The following is a 12,780-nucleotide window of genomic DNA, read 5'->3' on the forward strand; positions in this document are numbered from 1 at the left end:
AGTCACACAGTGTAATTTTTTAAGCAAACTTTTACCAAGTCTTATTCTTCTCTGAACTATTTTATATGAGTTCAAACCATCCATTGCTTGATAAAACTCACAAGGATATTTCCATCCATGTCCACTCAATGCTCCATAATTTGTTCCAGGTGCTTGTTTTAGGCTTAGCTTTTGGAAGCCACTGGATCACAGAGATCCGGAGACCATGTGGAAGCTAGTAATCATGACTATAAATCCCCCATCAGTGTCGACAAAGGAAATCATCATCATTCCCACTAAATTATTCCCACAAAAGAAATTAGACTCAGGCTAACATGGGGCCCAGGAAAATAACTTATCTCACATGGATTTGAAAAATGGGCACTTCTGGAAAAGATGAACCGGGAGTTAAGTCAGTAAATTAAAGCTATTGTTCTGGGAATCCTATTCAAATCCAGTCAGTCCAGACCTGAGAACTCTATTTGTGATGCACATCAAAGGGAAAAGAATACTCCATTTAACACACCCATGCAAGTTTGCATCTCACACACACTCGTTACTGCTTCGAATCTTTTCTAATAGAGATACAGAGTGGCAAACTGTACAACGATTAAGCAGAGCTGACATGATTCATTTTTCTTCAATTGCAGGTAATTACCCTATATAATTCTCCTATGCATAAATTAAAGCTGCACGAATTAACAATGATCTTGTTTTCCTCCATCCAGTAACTAAGACAAAACGGATCGGGGGATACTTTACATGTGGGTATGGATCAGACAACAGTCTTTATGAAAAGGAATGCATGATTCCTTTTTCCTCTACTTTTTCGCTATTTCCCTCCCCCTTTTCAGAGCGGCCCAGATCTCTGAGGCATCGTGAGGGTTGGTCGTGTGCAATGAGGAAGGAGCCTGGCCACCGACGGGGCGTGATTTATCAGGGTGCACAGCCTACTCTGAGGAGTGGCGCCTGGCTCATGTCTCCGTTAGGGGTCCTATGCAGACACACTGCTTACCTAGCTGGAATCCGGAACCTTGTGGCTGGGCAATGTCCAAAACCTTCTCGATGATTACAGGAAAATATCAAGGAGTCTCACTCATGCCTGGATATCAACCTCAGCCTGAGAACCACATGGACAGTCTTTGAGGACCGAGTTGCTACACCAAGTGATCCAGCAACCTCAATCCAGCTCAGTCGTGCGGGGGGACTCCCGCTTCCCGAGCATGCTACTGAGTGGCAGTTCCTGTGGGAACTCTGAATACGGGGTCTTTGTGTATTTATGCCCACAGCCACAGTCCAGACGACCCAGGTTTAAAAGTGGGCTCTGCTCATACGAGTCTTGCTGGGCCTCATGTCTCCCATCTATAAACTGGAGATGATAACAGGAATGACCTCAGGACCCTATGAGGACTCAGGGAATTAAGACAGGTGCCTGGCACACTGGAAATGCTATTAAAGGGTCTCTGTTATTATTCCAATTACTATTGTAGAAAACATTTTTATTTAGATTGGGTATTTCACAATAGAAGGGGCGCTTTACGTCAACATGCAATATGACACACATGTACCCTCATTTATAATTCAGGATGTGCATTTATTTTTAAAAATTGCAATGACTTGGGGCACCTGGGTGGCTCAGTCAGTGAAGCGTCTGCCTTGGGCTCAGGTCATGATCTCAGGGTCCTGGGATCGAGTCCCGCATCGGGCTCCCTGCTCAGCGGGGAGTCTGCTTCTCCCTCTGACCCCTCCCCCCACTCATGCTCTCTCTCTCAAATAAATAAATGAAATCTTCTAAAAAAATTGCAAAAACTTCAGACACCCCTGTGCACAGGAAGGCTTGGCCTCTGTGCCACATTCAGGATCATGTGATTTACCTACAGGAAGGTGATGGAGGAAGGTCCTTTTTGGCAGGTGTAGTATGTGTGCGAGGTCACCTGGGTCTATTCTGCCCCCGTCAGACTGTAAAGGATGAAACTAGTTCTTTAAGGGAAAAACTACACATTTCCTCAATCTGGTTTTCTCAGTACCTCTAGCTCGATAACTACACATCCACATACATGGAAGCATCTTGCGTTAATGCAGCCCCTCAGCCTCTTTCTGCTTTGGCTGCTCTCTTCCATCACTGGGGAAAGAGTCACTTTGCAACAACGGGAGCCAAAAAAAAAAAAAAAATTACATCTGGAAAATATCTTAATGTGAGGAAACACACACTGAGGATCTTCAAAACAAAACACAACAACAACAACAACAACAAAACCCTTGAAAAAGAAACAGCACATGTCATTTCGATCCTATTTTAGGCCAAAGACCATTATGACAGAACTCAAAGGTCAAACTTTTCTGGAAATGTCATGGGAGCCTGAAACGGGAGCAGTTCCTGACCCTTCTCTGGTCATTATAGGGGTAGGTTTCCATGTGCAAAATACATATCAGACTGAGAGCATTAGTCAGGTAATGAGAGAAGAGACTCAGACTTCGGGCTCCCGATGAATTTGGGCTCAAATAGGCCACATTATGGTGAGTGCATGGGGCAGGCAGAACGAATCACCTCTCCCTCTCTCCAGCCTCACGCTGTTTTTGCCACAAAGGCTGGCTGAGTGGGTCTTCTGGGGCTGACAGACCCCAAACGAGGAGTGGGGACACTCAGTGCTGACCCAGCCCTTCAGCACCGTGATGTCGCACAAGCCACTTTATCTGTACATTCTGCTTCCCGATCCGGGGACCCAGGGGCGTTAATTGAGTCCCGCTACCTTACAGGGCTCTGAGGCTTCAGGGGGACACGATATGAAATCTGCAAACGTCCACGGGACATAGGGCAGTATCACGGGGGTCTTGAACTTGGGCTTCAGGAACGGTAAACTTTAGGAACAGGGAAGGAGGCGTGTGCAGAAAAGAGGTGGTAGAGAGGGAAACAGGGCAGTCGGCCTGCAGGGGAAGGGGCTCCAGCGCGGCTGACCGCTCCGCGGGGGCCAGGGCCCTGTGGGCCAGCCGGCCACTCTTTCATCTCCGGTTGTCCCCTCAGGGGGTCCCCACGGTGAGGACACCCCCCAACTCAAGGCCTGCAGCACCTCCACTGCCCCGCTGAAGCAGTTCTACTCTAAAAACAGCTTCTTTGGGGGCACCTGGCTGGCTCCCTCAGAGGAGCATACAGCTCTTGACCTCGGGGTCATGGGTTCAAGCCCCATGCTGGGCATGGAGATTACTGCAATAAATAAATAGATAAAAGACGAACAAGCAAAGTTAAAAAATAAATAAATAAAAAGAAGTTATTTGGATTCTTGCTTTTTCACATGTTGAATTAGGCAGTTTGAAACCGCTCAATGCTACCAGTTCTGTGCAAACAAACCAAAATGGTTGACAGTTTGCTTCAGATATACATATTTTTTAAGAATTTTTACTTATTCATTTGAGAGAGAGAGGGAGTGAGAGAGCACAAGCAGGGGGAGAGGCAGAGGGAGACGGAGAAGCAGACTCCCTGCCGAGCAGGGAGCCCGATGCGGGGCTCCATCCCGGGACCCCGGGATCATGAGCTGAGCCAAAGGCAGACGGTCAACCGATTGAGCCACCCTGGTGCCCCCTTCAGATACACATTTTAGGAATGAGTTTCTTAGGCTGATATTCTACAGGAGGGGAAGGTGGGCTTTAGATTTGGTTTTTCTACTACTGACAACTGTCATGTTATTTTCTCAGAGTGAAGAAATGTGATGGCAATAACACAAGATGGTTTGAATTCATCTTTGTTCTGCATCCGACTGCATGGACCAATCCAGTTATTTATTGCGGGCTGACAAATCATCCCAAAATGTAGTGGCCTAAAACAACAACAGTGAGTCAGGAACTGAGAGGGGCTCTCTGCCGGACCTGGGTTCTGGCTCAGGGTCTGGTCTGCAGTCCGATGGCGGCTAGATGGGGAGCAGGGTGGGCAGAGGATCCAGGAGCTGGCCAGGCATCTTTCTCTCTCCTTGTGGTCTCCAGCCTGTCCATGTGCTCGGCTAGTTTGGGCTTCCTTGCGGTGTGGTAGCTTCGGGAAAGTCAGACAGCTTACAAGGTGGCTAAAGGCTTCAGGAACTAGCATTGCAGCCGGTAAGGTAGAAGCTGATTTGTCCTTTAGGAACTATCCAGCCTTGGAGGCCACATTTTCTATTAGTGGAAAAAGTCACAATTTGAGGGAGGGGAACCTAGCCCTCATTTCTCCTTGGAAAGAGTCTCCAAGTCACTTTGCAGGGAGGGCATGTTGCCTGGATATACTGTTGAAGACATCTTTGGAAAATATAATCTGCCCTATAGACTGCCTGCATGGAGTTAAGCTATAGAAACCAATGTTTATCCCTGACACGGATCCTTATGTGCGATCTCTCCTTCATGCCACCCGGCCAGAGAGCTCTAACCAATCTCTCCTTCATGCCACCCGGCCAGAGAGCTCTAACCAATCTCTCCTTCATGCCACCTGGCCAGAGAGCTCTAACCAATCTCTCCTTCATGCCACCCGGCCAGAGAGCTCTAACAAATCAGACAAGAACGTCTAGCGTGCCTTCTGATGCCTTCCCCACTCCTCCCCTCTTGGGCTTTGATGACTTACTAGCACATGTGAAACTTCCTAAGAATTTCAGGCATCCACTTCTGTTGTGCCTCATGCTGCGGTCCCTGGGAGCAGGATGGTTAAGAGTGCCGTGCACACACTTGTGGCCCCCCAGCCCCCCCGTGACTTCCCGCGGCAGATGCATTCAACGTGGCTCCGGCCCCCGTGTAGGATGCCTTCCGGCCGAAGCTGGGAAGCACCCAGCGACATTTCCTAGGACCCCCTGCTGCTAGGATCCCACATGTGCCGCCCACCAGGAGCACGTGCATGAGATTTGCAGGCAGGAGGGATGGGGAGGCTGCATGTATCAGTTTCCTATGGCTGTTGTAACAAATTCCTACAAACTTAGCGGCTTCGGATGACACACATTTATTATCTTACAGTTCCGGAGGTCAGGAGTCTGACATGGGTCCTACTGGCTAAACTTAAGGTTTCAGCACACCGTGTTCCCTTCCGGAGGCTGCAGGGGGGATTCCATTTCCTTGCTTTTTCTGGCTCCTAGAGGCCACCCACATTCCTTCTCTGTGGCCCCCGGCTTCATCTCCAAAGCAGGCCATGTTATATCTCTCTTACCCTTCCTCCACAACCCTATGACCACAGCTGGAAAAGCTTCTCCACTTTGAGGGAACCATGCGAGGAGACAAGGCCCACCTAGAGAACCCAGGATAATCTCAAGGTGCTGGATTTCATTACAGCTGGGAAGTTCCTTTTGCTTCCTGAAGTAACATATTCCCCAGAGAGAGAGGAGTTCTGGGAATGAGGATGCGGCTCTCTTTGAGGAGGGGGACTTCTCAGATCGGTAGGCAGCTTCTCAATGATTGCTCAGGCGCTGACTCCAGTAGTGACCCAATGGGACTTTCAACATTGTTCTGGGAAGTTCGACCCGGAGTGTGACCCCATGATTCTGTAAGCCATCTGACTGTACATCCTACAGCTGAACCCTGAGGCATCTTCTCAGCACTAGACCCTTGCACCTGTCCCTTTCTCTCTTTCCTAAGCTCCACTTATTTCTGGGGATGAGGCATCACAACATTAGCTTCAAACCTGGGAAGACAGGAGTCGTTCCAAAGTGGCTTAAAATGCTACCGATAACCTTATAAATGAAAAGTATGGCATTGCCACTGAAGGGTTACCAGCTGGTCATTGCCTTGGAGTCTTCACTTAGAGCCGTTAACCTTGAACCTCTGCATACCAGCAGGGCACCTAGTGTGCGTCATCTTGATTAGAAGGTAGGCTGGCCCAGTTCAAGCCAAGGCCACGTCACCCCAGGCCTTCCTACGTAGCACAAAGTGGGGAAATCAAATGCTATACTGGGGATAACCTCTTGGGCATTGCATCAGCTCCAGGAAACCGTCCCTTTGAATTGATTCCTCCAGTTAGGAGAAGGAAAAGCATGTGCTCTTTGTGTTCATCTGCACTGCTTTTGTGTTTTAAGGTACCCCCCTCCCCAAACCCGCCCCATGCTCCTGCCCTTGCCTCCCTTCCAAAAGCCCTCCTAGAGGACAAGGACAGAAGGAAACAAGCTTGAAGAGAATGGGGTCATTGTTCCTTCAGCTCCTTCCTGGACAATTTGCTGGAGAAGGAAGAGATCACCTCCAGGCTAGAGGGGAAGGCCAATGGCATTAAACCCCAATGATAAATGGCATATACAAGAAAGAGTTATACGACATTGTTTTTCTGCGCACAGGCTGGTTTTTGGAATGATCACTGTCAGCTTTGTTTTAGCATTCTCAGCATTATTAATAGCCTCGTTTCATACTTGTTCCCGTCTGACCTTTGCCAGGCAGGCCTCCTCACTGTCCTGAGCTTTCCTACCTTCAGCCTCGGTCTTAAAGCTAGGTCACAGGCAGGTAGTTAATACTTGGTGCCTCCTAGTCCCTACGCAGCACGCAAGCCCTGAGGACACAGGAACAAGGGAAACGGAGCCTCTGTGTCCTCCAGGCGCTTAAGGTCTTCCTAATCTTCCCATCTGGCGAGTCTCCCCTTTTTCCTCCCATTCATCTGTATGCCTACAGCAGGCTCAGCAACAAAATCTCCTTCACAGCCTTCTTCTCCTTCCTCTGACCTCACAGTCCTCATTTCTAGGGTGACCGGGGGACTTACTGTCCCCTCCGGAACACTTCCGAGTACAAGAGGGTGTTATTAATAATTATGCCACCACAGCAGGTGTAGACAGGACAAACCAAGACCTGTGGATGGCACACTGTTCAACACAACTGGGTTCTGCCTACTTCTCTTCCAGACTGTGTGCTCCCTGGAATATATAATCAGTAGCATACACTTTTATACTGAATGAGAAAGCTAACTTTGGCCAGGTCCCATAAGGGTTGCTCAGTAAGTAGGTGCTTAAAATGAAGAAAAAAAATTAGTACTCCCCTAAATTACATAACACTGCAGACTTGGACTTCAAATCCACCTCAGAAATAAACATGATTGTTAATCACTATATTATATTTTAGAATGCTAGGTAGCATGAAAAATATTCCCTTTGTCTAAGGCTCCTCCCTCCTCAGTCTAACAGAGAGCTGGTTTTGATCTTGGGGAACATAACGCAGACACATTGCATCTCATTTGCTTTCACTGTTAGAAAAAATCGAATCTCCTTTTTAATCAGTGTAATGAACGTGTGAAAATATTCACCTCCACATAGTCCTCATCAGTGTCATGTAAACAATGCACAATAAAATCAATTGGAGTGGTTCCTTTCCTGATGGGTCCAGGGTTTCCTCCGAGGGAGGGTAACCCAGCATCGGGCCATACGTAAAACGATCTTCTCTAGAAATCTTGCAAAACTCTAAGAAAAACATCTCTGATTTTTAGGAAACATTTCCAACTAAAGTGGGATGAGTGGACTGTGACCAAAAAAACCCTGGCCATTAACCCAAGAGGAACTTGGTGGCCTCAGGGAGGAGATCCAGAGAGGGAAGAGGATGTGTGGGTGTTTCCATATGAACTCATTGAAGATCAACGTGTTGAGTGATTTTGTTCAGTCGAATCAACTTGAATGCTTCCATGTGTACAATGGTGAGGTTTTCATTTTCAGGGGTAGAATGCTGTCCCAAGAAACTGCCTATCAGGATATGATTTCAAAAATGGAGGGAAATGAAAAGCCAGAGGAGGGCTCCCTCCAGATGAAAGGCACATACTCTACTTAAAAAAAAAGAAGAAGAAGAAGAGGGTTGCCTGGGTGGCTCAGTCGGTTAAGCGTCTGCCTTCAGCTCAGGTTGTGATCCTGGGGCCCTGCGATCCAGCCCCATGGTGGCCTCCTGCTCAGCGGGGAGTCTGCTTCTCCCCCTGCCCCTCCCTCCACTCATGTGCTCTCTCTCCCTCTCTCAAATAAATAAAATCTCAAAAAAAAAAGAAAGAAAGAAAGAAAGAAAGAAAGAAAGAAAGAAAGAAAGAAAGAAAGATGCCTGGGTGGCTCAGTTGGTTAAGCATCTGATTCTTGATCTCAGCTCAGGTCTTGATCTCAGGATGGTGAGTTCAAGCCCCGAGTTGGGCTCCATGCTGGGTGTGGAGGAAAGAAAGAAAGAGAGAGATAGAGAAAGAGAGAGAGAGAGAGACAAACAGAGAGAAAGAGAGAGAGAGAGACAGAGAGAGAGACAGAGAGAGAGAAAGGAAGGAAGGAAGGAAGGAAGGAAGGAAGGAAGGAAGGAAGGAAGGAAGGAAGGAAGGAAGAAAGAAAGGCACCTATTCATAATCATCTTACTTTCTGAATAGCTTTCCTATAATCACACTGTGGGGTGTTTACATGCCAACTGCTTCATGACACCATTCCACATCTCGACTTGCCCTTGGGGAACCACTTATGTGCGGCTTGCCTATCTGTACCTCCTCTCCCCACCCCCTCCCCAATTCCCTTGCTCCATTGTCTGTTTTCGGTTGGTAGTCTTTTCTGGTTGAACGGCCACAAACACAAGCTGTCTATCTCCTCCAGCTCCTGGAGTTCGGCTTGGCAGATGGAAATAACCTTGGTCAAGAAGCCGTTCGGGAGCACGAGGCCCTGCTCAGGCCACCAGGGCAGAGGAAGCTCAAGTGGAAAGTCAACTGTGCTGTTGCCCCAAGGAGCACCCACCGTGTAAGTAAAATAGACTTTCACTTCTACCACCACTTCCTCCCAAGAGAAGCAAGAAACTGGTTGTAGACTTCTGCCTTCGTTTCAGAATGAAAACAAAACAGCTTCCTTATTTTTCGCCCCAGCCCACGGCATGCAATGAGCAGTAAAATAAAACACTGGTTTGCAAACTCTTCAACCCAAGGGACTGTTGTTTGCCTGATGTGACCACTTAAAATAAAACGTGCGAGCTGTTCTGCTCCCTCTCCGTAACTGCCTTTGTCTGGGCTGTCCTCTCTTGACACTGAAAGATGAGCCAATAATCCGCGAATTAAACCAAAATGTAACAGAGAAGTGACTCGGTTACGTTTAGAAGTGGGCCTGTGGTTGGTATCACAGCCGGGCTGTGGAGTTTTACCATAGTAGGGGCGTTTCCATGTAGTGACTCAGACGCAGGGTAGACACTAGGCAGTCACGGCAGGGCCCCAAGCCAATGGACTTCAAGACTCAAGGGTGGAATTTTTATGTGAGTTTAGCTACCAACACGTAGAGACATAAATAGCTCCTTCCCAGCCTCTCTGGCTTCTCTAGGTCACCCGTGAAAGGGGATGGGTCCCTTTCCCACTGGAAAGAATTTTACTTTGCCATCAACATAAGGAAGGAGAGCCATTTCTGGAATCTGTGTTTGGGTACTCAGAATGCTGTGCATGTCCTTAGTGCATGCTCTCAGTTATTCTTTGCTCTGGCTTAGTATTTCTTTATATTTATACTAAGGATAAAACATTCACAGTGAAATCTCACATTAGAGTGTCGGAGAAAGAGAGAAGCCACACGAATCAGGGGGTCTTTTGGAAAAGCAACCCAGACAGCATGTGTTTACTAAACTGACTCTCCAATGTCACGTTTTCAGATGGTTGGACAGACACATGCATTACCTTCCTGGGGAAGAGCCATGATTTGGCAGGATCTCAGCTGAAGGGCGAGCTGAGCACAGGAGGCTTGACCCAGAGGGCTGGGCTGGGAGGAAGTGGTGAAGAGAGGGGAGGCCCTTTCCCCTGGCCGCCCTTACCCTGCAATTTGCTCCTACAGAAGGGATATGGCTACTGGCTGCTTCCTAATTAACCACTGGAGAATAGCCTGGCGATGCTGGTTCTTAGAGAGTTCACGGTGACGCCCCCTGCTTGTGACAGACAGAGAGATGGAGACAATGCGGGGAGCCGGCGGGTGCTCCTGGCCGAACTGAGTCTGGTCCCACGAGGCTGGACAAGCAAGAGGAAGGAGGCCACTAAGCGAATACCGAATACCAGGGTGGGGGTGGCAAGGAGAAGAGGAACATTCTCAGAGCCAGAGAAACCTCACAGAAAGCAAAAAGGAAGAGCTGATTGCCTGTCAGGTAACAAAGGGGCAAATGCTGACCCAAGATGCGCAGCCCCGTCCCGTAGAGAGGGCCAACTGCAGTTTCTTTGGGAATGGGGGCAATGATTCGTCTAGGTCCCAGAACTTCATCCAAGTGCATGGATCTGAGCATGTAAAAGGTGGGAGCAGGAGGAAAGACGGCCCCAACATGTTTCCTGGGACTGTCAGGATCGGTTCCGCACAATCACAAGCTTAAACACTTCCTCTTGGTCACTCAAGCAACACCTACGTCTGTCTCCAGGATAAGAACCTTCGCGGCGGCCAATCCCTACTCCCCCCACCCCCATCAGCCTGGCTCTCCTGGTTTTCCACGGGCTCTCTTGCCCCGCAAGGCGCGGCCACCCCGCACCAGGGACTCGCACGGCGCTTGGGCCCCCTTAACATCTGGATGGCGGCCGCCTGCGCAATTTCAGACAGCCCCCACCCCCTTATAAATGAGGTGCTCTCTCTCTGCTCCCCACCGCCCGGGGAGGAGGACAGGAGGTGACAGTCTCCCGGCGACAGAGTTGCAGATGCCTCTCTTCTGCAGACCCCTCCCAAACCACAGAAACTTGCAGGGTGCTCCCGTCCTCAGGTGCATCGCCCCTCCCCCATCCTTCCAGACCCAGCTCGGCATCCGCGCGACCCATTTCTCCTGCTTGCCCCTCTTCTCAATTGTCATCTCGCCCCCCCACCCCCACCCCACCCGCGTGGATTTCAGACCCGCGGGGAAGGGGCTGGTTCCTAGCCAAGCTCAAGCCCCGCAGCCTCGGGGCAAGTGAAGGCGCCGGAGTCCGCTCAGGCCTGGAGAGTGCCGGAAGCCGCTGGGTGACAGCGGGCCGCGGGGACCCACCCGAGGGCGTCCGCGCCGCCACCCCCGGGGCACGGACGGTCGGACCGGCGCGTCCCCGCTCCAGCTACGCCCCGCCCCCGGGCACTGGCCGGGCCCCTTACCATCTCCGCGGCCGGTCCCTCCGCTGTCCCCGGCGCCGCGCGGCTCGGCCGCAGAAGTGCGTGTGCCCTTTCCCTCGGCAACTTCGCCGCCCGCCCCCGCGGGCACAGACGCGCGGAGCCTCCGGGCGCCCAAGCCCAGGACGCCCAGTCGGAACGGCTCCCGAACCCGCAACGCTCTTCCAAGCCCGGGACGCCCCTGGCCACCCAGACCTCACCCGGGTCGCAAGCAAAATCAGAAGCAAAAAAGAACACCCGAGGAGGGCACATACCTAAAGACGAGAGTTCCTCGTCATGACAAGGGGACACTTGGGCTCTCCGGCATCGAAGAGCCTCGGTGCCCGTGCAATTTCCCGGCGGTCGGCACCCACGGCTTTGCAGACCGCTGAGCTCGCCCACGGGGCCGCGGGGACAAAGGGCCGCGGGCAGCAGCAGGGTCCCCGCGCGCACACCCCAGCGGCCCTCCCGCGTCCGCTCGCGGCAGCTGCGGCCGGGGCTGCGGTTGCGGGGCCGGCGGGCGCGAGGCTGGCGGAGCCGAGCGCGCAGGCGGAGGGGCGGGGAGCGGGCGGAGGGGAGGCGCGGCCGCGGGGCTGGCGTGCGAGCAGGGAGGGGGCGGGGGGAGACAGCTGCTTCCCAGGCGCTCGGGCCCAACTCCGGGAGGCTGCGCTTTGCTCTGGCCTCCAGCTGATCGCGGGCGCGCCCAGCGGCTCAGCCGGAGCTGGGCTGGCAGCTTCGGAGTCACCCGCGGAATTCGCGCTGGGGAGCGAGCCGGCCGTAGAGGGCATCGGAGGCGGAGGGCCGGGGGGCGGCCCAGGCCAGGGGAGACCCTTTAGCCCACCTTGTGGGATTTGGAATGGACACTGTGCCTTGAAAACATTGCGCGGGGGTGGCCGCGGCGGGCGTGTGTGTGTGTGTGTGTGTGTGTGTGTGTGTGTGTGTGTGTGGTTGGGGGTGGGGTGAAGTTGGTTGTTCAAGGCAAGACTTGTGTTGGAAAGCCCCCCTGGGGAGACCTGCTTTGTGCGGGCACTCCACTAGGCCCTGTGCGGGTAGACAGATCTTGTAATGATGGGGAGAAACAGTTGGGGGATTTTTGGTTTTGTTTCGTTTCCGTGGATTTGAACTATACATGAAGCTTTCCTTTGGGAGACTGGGGGTCCGTCTGACAACCCATTCCACAGAGTCTTTTGGAGTGGAAACATAATGTATGAGACCGGGAGTCTATAAGGACCCAGAGACAAGGTCTCAACAGGGAATGTCCGCTCTGCTTCGGTTTCCTTATCTGTAAAGCCACCATACTGAATAAATTGTGTATTTAGGGTATGTTAAATAACACAGTACTGCAGGTGCATCTCCGCACCCCTCACCCCGCCCCAGCTTGGGATTCAGTAACTTTGTGAGTGAATTGGTAAGAATTGACGAACTTAGACAATGACCAAAAGGGACCATTCCAGGAGACTGTGTCAACATGGGAACACCTATATCCAGTTGTGGGGAGGAGACCGCATCCTCAGCCCCAAATATGAACAGCCAAAAATACAGCCTGATCCACGAATCACAACCCACCTAAGGGTAGGATAGGAGCAGAGTGCGCTGGATGTTTAGAAAGGCTACCCACGAGCAAGCAAGCACCGGTCTCCGCTTTAGACCAGGAAGTACGGCTGAGCAGTGAGGGCCTTGACAGTCGGAGCCTTTGGTTTTTCAAGACACCACTTCTCCTTGCCCTGCTTTTAACTTACAAAATAGTTTCTCAGTCTTCCCATGTAGGCATTTCTTTCAGAGGAGAAAAATGTGTCGACCACATGATAGGAACATTCCAGTCTGC

At 51.2% G+C, this 12,780-nt stretch overlaps 1 protein-coding gene across 5 annotated transcripts in view; it reads right to left on the minus strand.

Annotated features, from left to right (window-relative positions):
• Window positions 1-12,780, minus strand: part of RIPOR2 (RHO family interacting cell polarization regulator 2) — a 110,479-nt gene that overhangs the window by 75,702 nt on the left and 21,997 nt on the right. Inside the window, exon 1 of one of the 5 annotated variants that reach the window (XM_032424636.1) lies at window positions 11,231-11,468. The exons of 3 other annotated variants lie outside the window; for them this stretch is intronic. The gene's annotated coding sequence lies outside the window, so the exon portion shown is untranslated. Of the gene's footprint in view, window positions 1-10,961; window positions 11,154-11,230; window positions 11,469-12,780 lie in introns of those variants that run through there. One more of the 5 variants, XM_032424637.1, reaches the window with a different exon arrangement.

Source organism: Phoca vitulina, unplaced genomic scaffold, assembly GCF_004348235.1.
Source record: "Phoca vitulina isolate PV1807 unplaced genomic scaffold, GSC_HSeal_1.0 scaffold31, whole genome shotgun sequence".
NCBI classification, from domain to species: domain Eukaryota; kingdom Metazoa; phylum Chordata; class Mammalia; order Carnivora; family Phocidae; genus Phoca; species Phoca vitulina.